The sequence below is a fragment of the Patagioenas fasciata genome, chromosome 2 (assembly GCF_037038585.1).
Source record: "Patagioenas fasciata isolate bPatFas1 chromosome 2, bPatFas1.hap1, whole genome shotgun sequence".
Lineage (NCBI taxonomy): Eukaryota > Metazoa > Chordata > Aves > Columbiformes > Columbidae > Patagioenas > Patagioenas fasciata.
The window spans coordinates 137,409,846-137,427,525 of record NC_092521.1 but is presented as its reverse complement, the minus strand read 5'-3'; the positions used below and the strand labels follow the sequence as shown (position 1 = coordinate 137,427,525).

The 17,680-nt window shown below is 42.5% G+C and overlaps 1 protein-coding gene across 7 annotated transcripts in view; it reads left to right on the top strand.

Moving 5' to 3' along the window:
• The first annotated feature begins 1,301 nt into the window (after positions 1-1,301).
• Positions 1,302-17,680, top strand: part of HDAC9 (histone deacetylase 9) — a 466,647-nt gene continuing 450,268 nt past the window's right edge. For 2 of the 7 annotated variants that reach the window (XM_071805074.1, XM_071805067.1), the window contains exons 1-2: positions 10,650-10,870; positions 11,598-11,773. The gene's annotated coding sequence lies outside the window, so the exon portion shown is untranslated. Of the gene's footprint in view, positions 1,536-9,486; positions 9,958-10,649; positions 10,871-11,597; positions 11,774-17,680 lie in introns of those variants that run through there. The other 5 variants (XM_071805072.1, XM_071805059.1, XM_071805060.1 and 2 more) reach the window with 4 other exon arrangements.

Below are 17,680 nucleotides of genomic sequence, written 5' to 3'. Positions count from 1 at the left end.
GAGCAAAACACAGGGTGGAACTTTTACAGTAATAAGTGGAATATATATAACTACAAATGCAAATTCCAAAAGTTTTATGTGGAAGAAAACTAACAATCTTTTTTTATTGCTTAGATTACCAAGAACTAAACTGCATTGAGGCTAACCTACACCTGACAGGGGAGAAATAAAAGGAGACACTCCCTTCTCTCCCAACTAATGAAGAAATCTATCCATAAATGTAATTAGAAATAAATCTGGTTAAGGCACATTCCATAGACTATAAAGTGTTTCATATGCAGTATAAAACACTATTAGGGAAAGGGAATTCCGGAGACTGTTAATCACTACCAAAGAGACCTAACGTGGGTTCAGAAAGATGGGCATCCTCTACTTGAAGATATTAAGAAATACTAAGACTGATACAAAGACCAGAATGGAAAGCAGTGCTGGAGAAACGTGCTGTCACTTCAAGATGTGACAGCCGAAGGGAACAGAAACACCTACCCTGCCAGGACCACACAGCAGCTTCCACACTTTCTCCCTGCGGCGAGTGCCAGAGACCCGGTGGAAGCGGCGGCCGGTGCGGTCCCAGAGGGGCGTCCTCACCGTACCCCCCGGGCCTCGCTGCCTCTCCCCGGGGGGCGGCACGGCCGGGCCCCGCGCACCGCTCCCTGCGCTGGGAGGGGAGTCGGGAGAGGGGCAGGTGCATCCCCTCCGGGAGAGCGGGGATGGCACCAGTGGGAAGGGTGGCCAGGGGCGCGATTTCACCGAGCGGCATCTCGGCAGCCCGCCGCCAGCCGGTCCCCGCGGGGAGGCGGTGAAAGGCCCGCGGGGCCCAGGCCCGGCGCGGCGTGGGTGGGCATGCGGGCCCTGCTTTCCGCGGCCACCGCGCAGGGCCGTGCTCCCGCGGCTACCGACACCCGCAGAGCCCCGGGGCGGACTGGGGAGTCCGTGCCCAGGCGGGAGGCCGGGCACCGCTCCCCGCTCCAGCGGCCGCAGCGGTGCCTGACCCCGCCCGCGCCGGGCAGCGGTGCCCGGGTAGGGGCCGTGTCTCGGGTGTCGTGCACGAAACGCCGCCCGAGGAGCCGCCTTCCCACTGCACCCGGGCGAGGCGCCCCTCGCCTGTGTCCCCACCGCGGTGTCACCACGGTGGCCCGGCCCGCTCGGCCCCCAGCGGCCGCTGCGGGGAGCGCGGCGCCGCCCGGCGGCCTCCCCCGCACCCCCCCGCGCCGGGCGGCTATTTTTAGCAAATCCTCCTCGCGTCGCCACGCGCTGCGCTCGCAGCCCCTCGCCAGCTGCCGCCGCCCCGCCCGCCGCGCACAGCACAGGCGCTGCCGGCACCGGCGCTGCCCGGCACAGGCACTGCCGCCACAGGCTCTGCCTGCCGCCCGCTGCTCCGCCCGCCGCGCCATGGCCACCTAATCCCCGCGGCAGCCGCAACTTTTCCTCCGCGCTCCGTTCCTTCCCCCGCCGCTCCCCTGGAAGATGGCAGTTGCGGGAAGGACTGGAAGTTGCAGCCTGCGGGCGAAGAGATAAGGCGGAGACCCGGGAAGGTGAGTGGCAGCGGCTGCCGCTCCGCCCGGCAGCGAGCGCGGGGCCGTCCGGGCCGACTGGTGCCGTCGGTCCCGGCGCGGTCCTTGCCTTGCCGGAGTGGGTTTTTTGGGACCTTTGGGAAGGTTTCGGCAAGTCGGGCCGTGTCAAGACGGGTAAGGTAGCGGTGGGTTGGGGGGCGGCCGCCCCCCGACAAGTTTTGTTTCGCGGGAGTGTGCGTGGAAGTTTCCCGTGTGTCTGCCCTGACTGCTGTATGTCTGCTGTGCTCGGTCCGTGAGCGGGCTCGCTTGCCACCCCCCCTCCTCCCGTGGGGCCGCGGCCGTGTCGCGGGGACACCCACGGGCGCTCGGGGGCGGGCTGGAGTCTCAGCGGGCGGACAGGACGCCGTGGGCTCCCCGCGATGGGCCGGGTAGCGGGACCTGCCCCGCTGGGAGCCGCTGTCCCGTAGGGGCCGGACAGGTGGGAGCGGGGCCGGGCGGCGGGGAGCGCCCCTCGGGCAGCGCCGCCGGGCCCGTGCGCGGCTGCTGGGAGCGGGGACCGAGGGCGGGCACGGGCGCGTCCCGTCACGGGTTCGCAGCCGCAGTTTTGTGCAGTTGTGCTGGCGGTGGCGAAGCGGTGTCCGCATCCCGGCAGGGCAACTTGACGGGTTAGCAGCGCTGGGAGTCGGGTGGGTAGTTTCCGATAAGAGTACGGTTGTTTTGACTCACCTAAAATGTCTGAATTTTGATCTAAAGTGGAATATAATAGCGATCGGTAATCTTTTGTGCTTATCACTCTTACAGAAAAAAAACAGGTTATTACTTGTAACGCACAAAATGTGTATTCATCTTCAAAAGATTTACACTGAGCTCATGGCAGTTTGTATTTTTAAGTGCTCTGAAGAGGTCTAAAACCACTGTTGAACTACGTGAGAATATAAGAGGGGAGAAATGTTTAAAATAAACTAAACATCGAGAGAGAAGTAGCAAAACGAATTCTGGAGACCTTTTGACATATGAAAATGCATGAATGTTCTTTTCTGAGGCTAAAGCTGTTGAGAATCTCTGCCACAAACAGTATAGAACAAGCACAGACAGAAACTGATGCATTTTAAACATATTTCTCTTTCAACATTGTCAGCTTTAGTTCCTTGACATTTTGTTTTCTGTGACAGAAGAATAGTTTTGTGACAGTTATTCAGGATTTAATTTGCAAGCTCCCTAAGGCCTGTAAGTTCTGTTGGGAACTCATGAACAAAAAAGGAAGATAATTTACAGTAAGGTTTTTTAAATTCCTTTTCCTGTCGCTCCCCTCTCTGACTCCCCCCCTGCCCCCCCACCCGCCCCGCTTCCCTAGATCTATTGAAGATACTTAAAATTATAATTTGGTTGAATGTTTCTAAATTTTCTCTCATGTCCACTGCATTCCTGTATCGGTGGCCTCAGCCCACATATGTTTTGTACCCAGAATGCCTACTTTGTCCAGAGAGAAATGCAGGCTTGTTCTCTGTCATAATACCGAAGCAGTCTTGGAAGGCAATTCCATCCTTTCATACACTTCAGTTAGACTGTTATTTGTATAAAATAGATAGGTCTCAACTATATATAACTTTCCACCATAAATGATGCAAAATTATACACTATTTTAACATTTCTTTTTCATTAGGATGGCTGAGGTGTGATCCAAAACATTGGGAAATAACGTATAATGACCCCCAGAGACAAACTGCAGCCAGTCCTTTTTACCTACCACTGTTGCCAGCTTCGTCATATAAATATTGAAATAGCTCTGTCTTGTACGAAAATGTCATTGCCCATTCAGAATTCAAAAAAAGAGAACAACATGCCGCCATTCTTTTTGGTGACCAAGCTGGTGCAAATGCAGCACCACAGTTAGTTAAGTCTACCTGAAACACTGTTCTCTGTTAGATTCCTTTGTATTTTGGTATCAAAGTCTATGTGAATGTGTAATGCACCCAAATATTTTCAGCCTGACAGTTTTGAAAACAGTAGTGTTTGGTTTTCAATTAATCTGCTTTTCCACAAATGAAGGGCAGTCTACAGGATGGAATGGCAATAGTAGTTTGTAAACTGTTGTGTATGTTCTGTTTACCAGTGTCTTCCTGTGCCCAGAGTGGTTTAAAAACAAAAGTGAAATAGTGTCTCTCCTACTGAAGGTCCCAATACATGCTTAATTTGGTGCAGTTGTTCCTATTAGAGTATTTCTGGACAAAAAAAAATATAATATTGTGATTGGCCTGCATATATATTTTTGAATTTCGTTATAGAATACGCTAGGTGCCCACCAAAGCTGCTCTATCACTCCCTTCCTCAGCTGGACAGAAAAAATAAAACTAAAGGGCAGGGGGAGATCACTCACCAATTACTGCACAGGTGAAACAGACTTAACTTGGGGAAAAATTAATTTATTACCAGTCAAATCAGAGTAGGATGATGAGAAATAAACCCGAATCTTATAAACACCTTCCTCCAACCCCTTCCTTCTTCCTGGTCTTAACTTTACTCCTGATTTTTCTTTACCTCCTCCCCTCCAGTCCAGCAGGTCAGGGAACGGGGGTTGCGGTCAGTTAATCCCACGTTGTCTCTGCTGCTCCTTCCTCCTCAGTGCAGGACTCCTCGCACTCTTCCCCTGCTCCCGTGTGGGGTCCCTCCCACAGCAGACAGCTCTCCACAAACTTCCCCAGTGTGAGTCCTTCCCACGGGCTGCAGTTCTTCACAAACTGCTCCAGTGTGCGTCCCTCCCACGAGGTGCAGCCCTTCAGGAACAGACTGTGCTCCAGCCTGGGTCCCCCACGGGGTCACACGTCCTGCCAGCAAACCTGCTCCAGCGTGGGCTCCTCTCTCCATGGGGCCACAGGTCCTGCCAGGAACCTGCTCCAGGGTGGGCTTCCCATGAGGTCACAGCCTCTGTTGGGCATCCACCTGCTCCCCTGGGGTCCTACCTGGGCTGCAGATAGATCTCTGCTCCACCGTGGACCTCCATGGCTGCAGGGGGACAGCTCAGCTGGCCTCACCGTGGTCTGCACCATGGGCTGCAGGGGAATCTCCGCTCCGATGCTGAAGCACCTCCCGTCCTTCTCCTTCACTGATCTTGGTGTCTGCAGAGCTGTTTCTCTCACATATTCCCACTCCTCTTCTGTGGCTGCAGTTGCGCAGTTTTTTTCCCCCTTCTTAACTGTTGTCCCAAAGGTGCTACCAACCATCACTGATGGGCTCAGCATTGACCAGCAGCAGGTCTGTCTTGGAGCTGGCTGGCACTGGTTCTGTCAGACATGTGGGAAGCTTCTGGCATCTTCTCACAGAAACCAGCCCTGCAACCCCCATGCTACTAAACCTTGGAACGCAAACCCAATACTATTAAAAAGAGGTTCAGTTATAAAAACTATGCTCTTTCTAAAATGCATTTAAAGTGGAAAATAATTTTCAGTTGTTCATCTCCCTACCCGAGATAGTCTCATAGAAGTTGCTGTTAAAAATGTAATTTACATACTGAAAATATTGGTCAAAAAATGAAAATTATATGAATCCTGGTATGAATTACCGTGAATACTGGGGGTGACTAAATGTAGTTGGAATAGTTAGTTTCTTAGTATTCTCCTAACACTTAATAGGAGAAATGTAGTTTTGAAAATAATCAAATCCTGTTGTATATGAGCAACTATAATGAATGAAGAATGACAAAAAGGTTGGAATATGGCCTAGTCATCTCTGAAATGGTAAATTAAGCACATATTTAGCAGACTGCATGTACTGTTGTTGTTTTATATTTGCCAGTGGTCAGACTAGCTGATTTAAAGCTACCTTGGGTATGTGTATACAAACTGCAATACAAAGTGCTTCTGGTTTACAGCGGAGTCATAGCTGAATCATGTAGCTGAGAGTGCTTAGTATATCTCGGGATTGAGTGATTTTTCCCTTTTACAGAAGAGATTTGGGCCAGATTTGCTGGGGATTACATGCTATGCCCTATATGCATAATGCTTATATGAAATTATCTTTCCATAGAAATTCAAGTGAAAAGAATGTTCATTAGTTTTCCAGTCTCTTCGAGAGTATGTAAGAAAATGTTCTTTCTGTTGCTGCATTTAAAAAGAAAGGTAATACATTTGATGAGTTAAATTAAAAAGAAATAACTCTTATGTAAAGACAGAACATTGGACTATTCCAAGATAAAAGGTACTTGTCATTCTTCAAAGTTTCAGTAGTGATTTCCAGAGAAGTGAGCATTTTTTTCAGAGAAAGTTGCATTATGGAATCACTAAAGTTAGATTGTTTACTGAAACTGATATGTAAGTCATTTTAGAGCTAATACATTACTTGATGAAATCACCTGTGGTTTGGTCTTTTTAGTTTTGAGGTTTTAGGTTAGAATGATCATATATGACCAAATAATATATCTCTTATTCAGTGTAACTGACTTGGAATGAATGCATGATGTATTGTGAATGTCAGCTCCGGCTGGTTAAGACTGTTGTGGTATTGATTCTATTATAACAACTTTAATATTATGGAATATATTTGTACATGCTAATCCATAGCTTCATCTTCAAATAGCTTAAAAATTGCTGTGAAACAGTGCGTAACTACTGTACAAAAATAATATTTCAATACCTTGAAGCCATCTTAAAATCCTTTCAGCTACAAGGTAAGGTCTGACTGCCCTGTGATGATGTATCCAAACTGTTCCACGCTTCTCCATTTTTATACAATATATAGTTATGTAACTTTTTGCCAAAGTTGTTAAGTCAATACAAAAAGTTAGCATGAGTTCAAAAATGATTCAGACAAATTCATACATGAAAAATGCATAAAAGCTTAGAAAACAGAGGGATAAGAGTTCTGGATCAGAATGTCCCCAACCTGCAAATATTCTGGAGACTTAAGAGTATTCCAGGGAGGTACCATTACATGGTTGCATTGTGTTCCCTCACTTTTCCTTACTCATCTGCTGTTGGGGACCTGGGGACAAGATACTGTGCTAAACGTACCTTTACTGTTCATACATTCTTACACAGTCAAGATCAGCAAGATGAAATTATGCAATTTAGAAATAATTTTTTTGGGAAAAAGTGATTGAAAACTTATGTTACACAATCTTTGAGATCAGTTGTTTACTTATTTTTAGCATGAATTCAATGTATTATGTAGACTATGTAGATTACGAGCCTGGGACTTTAGAAGGGAGGAAATATTTGTTCTGATTTTCCAGTTATTTGTTGTTTCAGTATGAGTGTTAACATTTATCACTCCCAAATCATGATACATTGTTGAAGTTTCTTTATTATGTCTAATAACTATCAGGTTGGTTTGATTTTAAAGCTGTTGCATAAATGTAGACTGGTTTTGTTTGAGGAAATAATTTTCAATGAAGGTAGCTCAGAAGTGCCTGTAAGATGACTCCTTGTAATATGTCTTGTATTTGTTCCTAGTTCTTCAGCCTTGGAGTCGAAGATGATGAATGCTGTATCTCATTTGATTTCTACTCTGAGATTGTCAGTCTTTAAGTTCATTTCTGTTCAAGATGCAGAGTGCTCTTCCTCTAGAATGGTTGATTGTCACTCTTGGGGCTTAGTTAAGACTTGAGTCCTGTATCTGGTTCTGGCTGGGCACCTGTGAGTCTCTGCCATCAAGTTCACTGAGTCCATCTTGTCTTGCCATGCTGTTGTAACCTGGAAGAGAAGATAAGGTCTTGTCTAATAGGTGTCTAGAAAAGATGGTGCCCAGAAAAGGTGGTGCCCAGTCCCCTAGAGAAATTGGCAACCCTGAAGAATAAGTCAGTCCTGTGCATGCAAGGTATGAGAAGGCTTGAGCTTGACCTTATGAAGAAGGTGTTGTGTTGCACGGTGCCTTTTGTGCCACAACCTTTCGCAATGCCAAGGGTCTCTGTTTGCAGCTCTGCTTTCTTTCCCTCACAGCTCTGTAATGTTTCAGCAGAACTGCTGGGGCAGCGTTGCCTTTGCTGTCCTCATGCTCTCTTGGTCTTGGACTGTTGTTCTCATGGCCTTGCACCTGCACACCCTGATACTACTGTCATGTCAGGTTTCCCATGGGAAGTGATTGCTGCTGATCTAACAGTCACTCTTTTTCGCCATCCTTTTTCTTGCATCATTTTTTTTACAGCTTTTAGTTTGAATTAGAAGAAAGACAATTATCTGATAAGCATTACCAAATAATATATGTAAAGCTTCACAGCTGGTTAGCTTACAACACCAGCATCTGATTAAAGATTATTCCATCTTAAGTGGGGACAGGTCATACAAAATTTCAACAGATAATGAGGAAATACATATTGTTTTTATTAAAAAAGTAGTATGGGGGTCACCTAATGCACTGGAGAGGACACCTGGGAGCAGATACTTACTGGGGAGACCCTGTCAGTTTTCTTCTTGACTAACCACTGGAGGGAGTTTTGCTTTTCCCCCTTTTCCATTTTCTCCTTTTGCTTTTCCAGTTCCTGTTTCCTTTTTCTGTGTTTTTCTCTTTTTATCTCCTCCCTTTTCTTTCCCCCCCAAGAAAATTTTATTATTGGAGTTGATGCATGTCATCAGCTATGAACTCTGCAAGTAAATCAAAAAGGGATGTAAAGACACATACTTGTAACGAGAAGTCTAGGTAAGTGTGCTAATAGATGGGTACATGGTCAATTTATACCTGTTTAAATGCAAATTATCTGATAACTTTCTTTGTTTTACTTTTGAGTCAAAAAGAAATCATACATTCTCTGAGCCTTTATTTAGACAGCCTGAGTTTACCCTTCTCATTTATTTTCATGTAAGAACATCTGTATTCCTCCAGTTTTCTTTGTGCTCTTCTCTGTACCCCTTTCAGTCTGAATTTTTATTTTTTTCAGCAAATGTTACCAGAATGGTAGTCTGTGCCCATGCAAAAGCTCATTAGTGCCTTGTGCAGGGCTGGTAATACTCTCTCTTTTTAAAAAGGCTTGAATATATTCAGCTCAAACTAGTTTAATTTTCTTTTACTTTTTATAACGCTCATGATTGCACTAAATCACAGAGGCATTTGAGTTGGAAGGTACCTTAGGAGGTCTGCAGTCAAAGAAGAGTCAACACAATTCAGACTGTGTTGCTTATGAAGTTGCCCAATTCTGTCTGGAAAACCTCCAAGGAAATAGATTCCATCTCATCTCCAGGCTGAACAAGCTCAGCTCTCTCAGTGTCTCCTCACAGGGCAAGTGCTCCAGCCTCTGACTGTCGTGGTGCCTTGTGATGAACTCAAGAGAAGGCATCTTTCAGGTATGGGGGCCATCTTCCAGCTAAGGTCTAGTGCTTGAGTAAAGGGGAACCCTAAAACTTCATGTTGGTGAATACACCATATATTAATAGTAAATAGCGCAGAATTCTGAAAATCCATGAATAAGGCACTGAACAGAACTGTACTGTCTTGAGACTGTAAAATTAATACAAACTGTTATGTGCTTTTCAGAGTTTGTTATTGCAGCTTACATAGAAACACAGTTTATTCAATAGTTCTTATCAGAAAACTTTTTGAATTGTGTTATTTTGGAATAGAGAAGTAATGTGACATTGGAATTTTATTTTGAAATACTTCACATGCATTAAAATATCTCCTTCATAGAAACGTACAAAGAAAATAATATGACACAGACATTCTCAATGTCTAGGCTTTTAATTACACAAAACTCTATTGAAGTTTTTGACAGTTATCGTTAAGTCTCCAGGGTGCCTAACTGTTGAACTGAAACCTTGCTTTGACAAGAGGTGGGTGAATGGCAGATGTGAATGCAAGATTTCCAAGGACAAACCTTGAAACACAAAATTCCAAATGGAAAATAAGCAGCATGCACATAGTAACTGTGTTTAGTGTGTAAAATGTATAAATTATTGACATTTTACCTGATTTGTAGATAGATAGCTATTCAGTTGTTCATATATAGCTTAAAATTAGAGGAATGTGCTTGATAATATACAGTAGATACAGTTACCACTTTAATCTTTTATATTTCCTCTTTTGGTAGACTATATAACCAACACTGATTTAGAAGTCATACTATTAATTAAGTGGAATTCTGATATTTCATATTGGAGTTGAAGCTGGTTTATTTCGGATATAAATAGTTGCTCTATGTAGTATCTGAAAACAGATTATAAATGGAAATATTAGTGCGCTGAAATGGAAAATAACATTCAATAGCTAAAACAAATCAAAAATAGTCTTCTGATGTGGATTAGGTCTGCCCTGCTGACCCCCATCATCCACACCAGGGATCCAGCTGGAGGTTGCTACAGAATCCTTTTTGTCTTCTGTGTACTCAATTTTCCTTCCATAAAAATCAGAGTAAGTAGGGAGCAGAGTGGAACTGAAGTTCAATCTCATCAGCAGCAACAGAGTGAAGACATCGTCAAGATGCAATCCTGTAGCAATCAAGGCCACAGAGCTGACAAGAGTGAGTAGTTTGCAGCGGAATCCAAACCAAGATATGAGCCAGAGAAAGATATTTTCATGTATAGATGATATGTCTAGGTTTAATTTATGGACACTGTCTGCAGTAGCAGCCTATCAATCCATTCCTCTTGCATGTATACATTCCTTGCTATAATGTGGATGATTTGAACTGAACACAGAGCACAGTTCAACATCATATAACAAAGAAAAGCTGAGTAAAACCTTTTAGAGGTGCTAGTTCTCCTGTTTTGAACATATTAGGCTCTGATGAAGATCTGTCAATGAAGTAAACATCAAAGAGAATATTCAACTGCTCTCAATAAATTTGAGTTTCTTACACAAAGTCTTGGAAGAATGTAAAGTGTTTATGTTTATTGTATGCTGTTACATACACCTTGTCTCCCACGTCTTCTGGCTATACTATTCTTCTTTATTTTTCTCCTGGAAAGAAAGAAATTAGAGTCCTGATACGAAAATGTTACTGAGAGTGGTTATCTTTTAATCATTTGAAACAAAAGAGTTCAAAGCTTCCTTTTGGTTGAAAAATGAAGTTAGTAAGTGTTTTTTTTTTTTTTTGTCAAGAAGCTTCTATCAGAAACTAGTGAAAAAAGATACAGGATTAATGTGATTAATGGGTATGTAACTTTAGGTTTTTACAGCATTTCAGTGAGACACATATGACTGTAGCAATACAAGCCTGTTAATGTGATGGGTCCTGTTTTAGGACTTCTAAGAGCTGATCAGCCATTCTTTTTCCTTGTGATTCAGATTATGAAGAAAATGAGATTTCAAAAGGAGGTGATAGGAATGGGATTTGCTCAGGAGGACACTGACATTAACAGTGTGGGGACCTTGATTGAAAAGGCCAGGGATTTTACTTACCTGTGAGGTGTTTTGCCTTCAACTATAATGAGGTCAGAATGCCACTGTTGCATGTGAAATATTCTCTTCTCAGTGAGTGATTTATATCAGGAGGAACAGGAAAGGCTACAAGGAGAGCTTCTTGTGAAAGCCCTGTTCAAGGTTCAGATCTACGAAAGACATGGACTGTGGAAGTCATCTCTTTGCCAGCCAGGAGCAGAAGTGACAGGGAGCGTGGGAGTTGGGATTGAAGTGGGGAGACTCTTGGTGTTCATTTAGTTATTACGTTGGCCCAGACAGGCTGACATAGTTTAGACAGACCATCAAAACAGTGAAGAAGCTACAAAAGTGTATCAAAAGCAGTCCTTGATGATTCTTCTTTGCCATCTTTTGTCAGTTAACTTTAAATACTTGCAATAGATTTTGGCATGCACTCTAGGTACATTTTTCCCTACATCAAAATATCTGCATGCTTCTGTCCCCTCCATCACTAGTTTTCCTAGTGATGCCTGAATGTAAGTTTGTATCTTCTTTGGTGTATTCTGATTACTTGCAAGTAGAGCGTGCTGGTACGCATAGGAGATTTTTTTGAGTGTCTGGCAAATGAAATACATTTTCACTAGGTCACAAAGTAGAAACCTAACTGCTTCTACAATTTCACTGCAGTTTTTATGCAGAATCTGCATACATTGCATGTGAGAAATGTGGGAGTGCTGATTGACTCTGTAGTGACAAATCGAGTGTCGTTTCTGACCCAGCTTCTCATTTACTTATCCTCAGAAAGGTTATCGGTACTTCTGGAGACAGCTGCTGGGATGTTTATCCCCTGTGAAGTCTGAATGCATCATTCCTCCTCACTCCTTTCATTTCTGTGGAGTGTATCGCTGTCTTTGTAAGAAGAGACTGTGCTGCAAGAGGGGACAAGGAGACACAACTGAGAGTCTGTCTTTTTTCAGGTGACATTTGGACCATATCTTAGGTTTTATGCATAGAAATGTCAGAAATATTAAAGTGTACTTCTGTGTGGATAATGAAGCCGCATAATAGATTAATTGTTATGTTAAGAAAAAAGACTGATTTCAGTCTGACTCCTTCAGGAGAGAGAATGAAAAGGCATATTTTTCTTGTTTTGAGGCCACAGAAATATAATGAAAACAAATGGAGAGTAAGCTAGACTACAAAAATACTTTAATTCTCCTTGCTTACTCTGATGGATGGTTATTTTCTTGAATGAAATTGGTTAGCTATGTGATACGTAAGCTAAAGTATTTCGCTTTAAGCATCGTATGATTGCTTCTTTTTCAGGTCCCTATTGTTGTGGTATGTATATGGTGTTTTTCTGTTACTCTCCTTTGTGAAAAATGAACACTATATAGCTTCCTGCTCCAGATATGGTAAAATCAAGATGATGAAAAGACCAAATTCTGCCATGTATGGTATATAGGTATATTCTAAAGTGAATGGGAGCTGCGTAGATTGCTAAGGCCAGAACTGGGATTTAATCTATTTATCTTGTTGTTGTTGTGTGGTTGTTTGTTTTTTTTCCTTAAAGTCATATATCACAAAGAGATGTGGAGTATGTGATAAGCACACATAAAGCAAAGCAAAGACAATGACTTTTCATCCTTAAAGCAGGTACTGAACAGCAGTGCAATGATCCATCAGATTTTTGTATGCAGGGTGTTTATTCTCTTATGTATGTTTTCCACTAATGTTGCTGTTCCAGTTAGGCAAAGGAATAATTAACTATACTGATATTAATGGTGCTGATATTACTGACACATATCAAGGTAAATAAAATGAGAATCTGACTTGCATCAGGTTGGAAATGTGTTAGCTAGCAATGCAATCTAACTATACTGAATTAAATCTAATTGCATATCATCATCTAGTCCTCAGATTTTCAGTCGTAATGGCACTCTCATACTTTGGATGATACTTAAAAATCTGAAGCATAATGCAAATTATGTGAAATGTTTTCTGTAAAATTGAAGTTTCTGGAAAAACTAAGCACCATTTAAAGAAAATTACCCATTTTGATCAGGAAGCTTTTGTCAGAAACTACTAATGATGACATAGAATTTATGTGAATAATCAGTATATAACTCTAGGTTTTTCACCTGTTTTATTATCTATTACAATACTTTATTATGTAATACAGAATTACAGGAGTTTCATGTTTTGTTATGAAAAGAGGATATAATAATAATATTTATACTTTGAAAGATAACTGCTACACCTGAATTCTCTGTGTTTACCCTAGTACAGAATAATGTTGGCTGTAGCATCACCAGAACTACAAATGTAGATATAAATCTTGTGTAGAAGATAGCTGAAGAAATAATTGTCTCTGAATCAGGATTTCATATAGTTATAACCATTTCCCAGTTGTTAAATTATTTAAAGTCAAAATAATGCTCTGCATATGGGCAGTAAGCATTGATGCTACATAACAAATGGTACTTGAAACCAGTTATGTTTCATTCTGTGTCCATCTTTAAAATAATGTATTGATTAGACACTTAGAACAGTGCTGCCAGAAGAAATAAAGGGAAGTTTAAGGGAGTGAAAAATATCTTTTTAATCTGGAATAGATGAGGAAGCTCTTTGGTTTAGTTTCTTTAAGGTTACTTACTGCTGTGCTTCCCGTTTCCTAGGAGGAATAAATTGGAATGCTGTTGTTTCACTTTGCATTGATTTTTTTTTTTTCGCAGTGCACCCAAAAATTGATAGAAGCTTTGCTTTTTTAATTGCAATTCTGTAGTAAAAGAAGAAAAAATAACTTTCATCCGAAGAATTGCATGTGAGAATAAAGCCACTAAAATCATAATAATTTAAATGGATGTAGATCTGGGAAGAAATGGAGGCTTTGGACATAACTATAAGGACTAACACAGGCAACAGATTTAGTTGATATCATATTGGTTGATGCCAACTAGAAAATACTCAGAGCCAACCAACGTCACTGTTGGAGAAGTATCACCTGGGAGCAACAGGGAGTGAACACGTGATCAGGTCTCCATCCTGCATCTACCCTCACCCTGGAAGCTGCAAGAAGAGGTCATTACAGAACTGTTCTCCACAACATGGGATCTTGGATCTCTCTCACTTGATCACGAATCATAGCAAGGGGCATACCAACACTTTATATACCATGGAAGGAAAACTTTTGTAAGATATATCTTGAGTCAGTTAAAGATTGAAAGGGCGGATTTAGAGAGTCTCAAAGTAAACAAACAAACAAACCAAACAACAACAACAACAAAAACCAACACATTTTTGCTAATTGAATACTAAAATTCCCATTGTGCTGGGAATGTATAAGATATACGGAGTTAAAAAATTTACGCCTGGACAGGCAATAGCATCAAGTAATAGCGAAGTCTCTTTTTAAAATCTTTTTATCTTTTGAAGGCACACTCTATTTTGGTGCTGAGTTCCTGGTTAGAAGGAGTCATCTTTCATGTCCCAGTGGAAATAAACTAGATTTAATAATATAATAGAATTTATTTACTATTCAGTGCATAATTCCTGTAACAAAAAAGGATCAACAGAAGAGCCCTCCACTCCATGTAAGGTTGCAAAATCTGCCATGTTGTTATAGAATGGAGTGTATTTTCCCTTTTTTCTTGTTACTGACTCAGAGAAGGTAATTATAGCTTTGTGTATAAGTACTGGAGACAATTTGGAGTGAATTGAATAACTGAAATAAAGAAGCTGAAGGAAAGAAGGCACTTTCAACGCTTGTTTTGCTTTAGAATAATGAGGTATGAAGAAACTGTGGCCTCACCTGTAAGAGAAAGAGCTAAAGTCTGCATTTCTCCCTACAATAAGTTTAAATGCAATCAGTTTCAATCTGCTGTTCCAGTAGCAAAGAAGGACATTTTCTGCATGATTCTATCCAGAAAGAATGTTTGTTTCTTTACAATCTTAGTCGAATTTCAGCTACCCTCTAATTACTGTGTGCAGTGGGCATAAATACCATGTAGAGAAAGTAGAATGCTCTGGCTGTGTCTAAGCATGTAAAGTTTAATCCATCGTTGCTCATGAAGGCTGGGATTCTTTCTGCACAGAGAAACATTAGATGCCACTCTACAACTGTGAGTCTGAATTTAGTTGTGGTGAAATTGCTTTTGATTATAGGACTAATTTCCCTATATGTACAACTTTATATCCTCTAGATGCTCAGGTGTACATCCTAAGCCATTGCATCTCTCTGTAGGCTCATCTAAAGCATGCATCTTAAGCATGCAAGGTGCTGGCAATATTGTCCAGCAATCCAATACTTTTTTTCTTGCTTCTTCTGACTACTGCACTGTGACTTGTGCCATATCCCATAGAGGAGTATCTGGAGTCCAGGAATATTGCAGGTCTCTGTGCATTGTGTCTTCTCAAACCTGTTGTAGAGTAGCTGGTTAAAACAATCATGAGTGGAAGGATGTTACCCAGGGAATACAGCTGGCCACTATATTGGCCTAGTGGCTACGCAGTCATGGGTAATCACAACGTGATTATCTATACATACTAAAGGGCACGTGCTGAGCCAATATTGACAGATCCGGTGCTGGTACAAGATCTTCTTAAACATGATTGTGCCATCTCTTGTGAGAAAGGATGTTTTCTTTCCCTATATTTTTCCCCATGGAAGCCTAGATCCCAGTCTGTCTCTAAACAGAAAGCTTTCTACCAGCCATGGGCAACTAGCATGGACAAGTCTTATGCTAATTTTTTATTCCTTTTTGGCCTGAACAATGCAGAAATTTGGATTATAGGCCTCTTAGTGATGCAGATTCAAGAAGGACAACTCGTCATGGGAGGAGAAGGAAAAAGAGCTCATATTTTCCTGAGACAAGTCCTGCCATGCTCAGCATCCAAATTACAGAAACCCTCTGGATAATGAGTGGATTATTCCAAGTCACAACACCTGTGACAGCCACCATACAGCTCTGCCTGCAATTTCTAATGCTTCTCCAGCTTTCATGAAACTCCAGCTACATGCCAGGAGAATGTCTGCATGTAGTCAACCTTTGATGGCAGGAAGGAGATGATGACCAAAGCAACACAGATGTGACAGACTGAAACACTGAAGCTCAAGCAGCATCCTACCATTGTTTAGCATACAAGTCTTTGCTAGCTCACAGCACACAAATCTGGACAAGCTGAGAACAAAACTTGGAGGCAAGAGGGAGGCATGAGTGCCTTCTCCAAGTGTCTTCAGCGCTTGTTGCTCCAAGCCTAACTAGAGATGTCAGTGGAGTATGCTTAAACAACATGAGTGTATGCTCCTGGCATGGACAGTCAGCAGTTTTCGCTGGGTCCTGCCCATGTTACTTGTTCAAAATCAGCTTAGGTTTACTAGTTGTTCCTCAAGTCTCTGGTTCTCCAGATCAGTAACTTCCCACATGATTCTGATCCTTTACCTCCTCATGACCAGGAGAATAGGTCTAAACCATGTCTGGTGTGTTTAAAGTACAGGGGAGCGAGCAGGTGTCTGGAGATAGTAGTTGCGATCTTTGGCTTTGCAGACTGTGAAATACATCCTGGATAGGTAACCTACAGAAAAAAATGGCTTAAAGCAACTTGGTAACACTACATCTTTATTTCGCAATTTTCTAGACTGAGCTGGATGATGAGTGGATCAAGACATTCTCAGTTCAAGTCCCCCTCCTTCAGCCTGGAGTGGACACTTGAAACTAGCAGTCGTGTGGTGTCTGCTTATGACAATGCTGCTTTGCTTGATAATCTGTCCCAGTCATATCCTAGAGAGAGCTGACAGAGCAATGCTAGAAGTGGAACAGCTGTGTTTGATCTCAAATCAAGCTTGGAGGTCCTGCTGTGTAAGAAGTTTTCATGTTCGGCATTTCTTAAGTAGTTAGGTGTCTACTGGGCCGCAGACAGTTCCAGCAGAGAACAAGAACGCTGGGAGAGCGGGAGTCTCTAGAGCTGTACTCAAGATGTCACCATAGTGCTTCAGTGCAGGGCGTCATTGCCTGCCTTGCATGGACAAGTCTCTGTTTCCCGTTTGTTCTGCAGCTATATGCAAAAGCTCACATCTTCTCCTCCTGTCAGATATGGATGTAAGATAGGTCTGAATTCCCCCAGTTCTGGTGGCTGGCAATTGGATAGGATATATATCCTGTCACACCTGGCTTTCTCTTCTGCTGAATCAGATTAAGTTACTTGTACCTTTATCTAGCCTAGAACTTCAGCTTCCCTGAGGTGATTTTAATTTAAGAGCAGGTTTTGGGGTGATGAGTGGGAAGGAACAGTTCTGACTTCTTCAGGTATCAGCTTCCATATTTCTACTGCTTGGGCAGGTTGTCTGGCAAATATCTAAAAGAGCATGTGTCCTCTAGGCAGAGCCTGTATATCTTTATCCTTGAGCTTCTTTTGTTTCCAACTGGCAAAATTAGTAGCTGTAGACACAAACTTAATCCAGTTCTTCCTCAGTACCTTAGGGGAAGTATTGGTATCCAGAAGACTTGCCTGAAGGTTCTGAGGGTTTGTTTCTAGGATGTGCCTCTGGGAGAAGGCCTTGGGACAGGAGAGGTTGTTTGGAGATTATTCTGGCACTTCACTGAAGGTCTACCTGGGATACATTTCCATGGCTGATGGCAGCCTCTGAATGTTCTACATAGAGCTTCATGGAAGGGGCAGATGTTGCATGAAGCCCGGAACAGTGCTTACAATTTCTGGATAGTGAATTTTTTTAAACTTCAACTTAGAGTGTTTCCTTCTCCTGGAGTACCTGACATTATTCACAGTCCTAATCTATGACCACAAAATTTTCCTGGTAGTGCATTTATACATCCACATGTGGCCTTCCAAATGTGGTCACATATGGCTCCCACCTCTCCCCATTG